Genomic DNA, 1,771 nt, shown 5'->3' on the forward strand with positions numbered 1-1,771 from the left:
ATATATATATATATATATATATGCCAACTTGGATTATAGAGTACTACAATTCTAACGCAAATGAAAAAAATTGATATTACCCTCACAACTGACGCATGATCTCCACAGTCTCTGTGATGTATAGCCGTATTGCTGATCATAGTTATATTCACGGGAATGATGGCAATGCATGTATTTTGCCACAACACAATCTGCAAAATATTCTTTCTTTGATGACCTTGACAAGCAAAATGATAGAACGGGTGAATCTCCTACAAGGATTCAGAGAAGAAAATTCTAAAATGATAGAATGAGTGATGATTGAGCTTGATAATGTATACAAAAAATTTATCAGCACGAATCTTAAGGACAACAAAAGGTCTAGATTAGAAGAGAAAAGACGAAGATCAACAATTTGACGAGAAGCTAAAGAAACACATGAAGCTAATCGGTTGAATATCGCTAACCTGCCAAAGAAAAGCCGATTGACTAAAAGTCTGCTCCACGCACCTACACCGATCACCATAGAGCCGACCGACTGCCACTCTGAAAGTCGCTCGATTTCCTAGAGAGAAGATTGATCAGTACCTAGACAAGATAATAGACCTCAACCAATTAATTTGGCTGACCCAAAGACTTGTCGGTCAGAAGGCTTAGATGTACGAAATGGTGTCAATATCACTTATAAGTACGGAAAATCACCAATATCAATTATTATTACGAAAAAGTGCTAAAGGGGGCAAGGTTGATCTGTAACACCCCTAATAAAGATAAGGCAAATTTATGAGAATAATAACGACTTGTAACGCCCTCATATAAGTAGGAGCGAACATTTAATTTCATCAAGGATCCCCTATAATTATAAATAAGAACCATTTTACGAATAAAAGAATGGGCATTTTTCCTCTGGACTGTTCACCTTGTACTATATACTCACTCTCTCTCTTTCTCTTCTCTCCTCTTCCTTAGCTCTTTCCCTTGAGGCGTGTTTCAAAGGACAATCAAAAATCAACACATAAATATAACATGTAGTTGAATGAAATTAATACGTAATATTGTCGTAATCTTTTATTGTGAGATATGTACTTCCTGGCATAGAAATGAGACGAAAAAAAACACAAGCAAACACAGATCGTTTACGTCGTTCGATCCAACTGGATCTATGTCCACGGGAGGGAATCAATCAAATATTTCACTAAGACAAAAGAAATGGAGAATACATAGCTTATACATAGAGATGAGCCCTCATCTTCCTTCTATGGCCTCCCTCTCAAGCGACACCTTGATACAAGGCCTCAAGATGCTCTCCTCCTCTCTAACTCTATAGCTATTCTCTCCCCCTTTGTGGTAGCTTAAGATATCTTCTCTCTTGCTCTCCTAAGCCTCACACCCTCTCTATTTATAGAAGCAAGAGAGTGGTAGGTGGGAGGTAGGTGAGCGGTAGGTGAGTGGTAGGTGAACGGTAGGTGAGATGTGGTAGGTGAGCGGTATCACATTACAAAAATGTCATTTTACCTTAGTTCAATAATTGAGGGTCAAAATAACAATTCTCCACCTTGACCCTCAATTGAGAAGCTTCAAAGTAAAGATTTCCTCCACATGGCCCCTGAGGAGCCCTCAGCCCTTGCTTGAGTTTGCTAAGTCCAAACAGTACATGGACTTAGCAATCACGGTTCTTCTGATAAGAGAGTACAACCCCTTTTTCCTGACTCCTTGTATGAAAACACGAGGGCCTTTGGTTACTCTGATGCAGTCATTCTCTGCCTTGAACGAGCATCCGCTTGACTCCAGC

Source organism: Phalaenopsis equestris, unplaced genomic scaffold (assembly GCF_001263595.1).
Source record: "Phalaenopsis equestris unplaced genomic scaffold, ASM126359v1 Scaffold000002, whole genome shotgun sequence".
NCBI classification, from domain to species: Eukaryota; Viridiplantae; Streptophyta; class Magnoliopsida; order Asparagales; family Orchidaceae; genus Phalaenopsis; species Phalaenopsis equestris.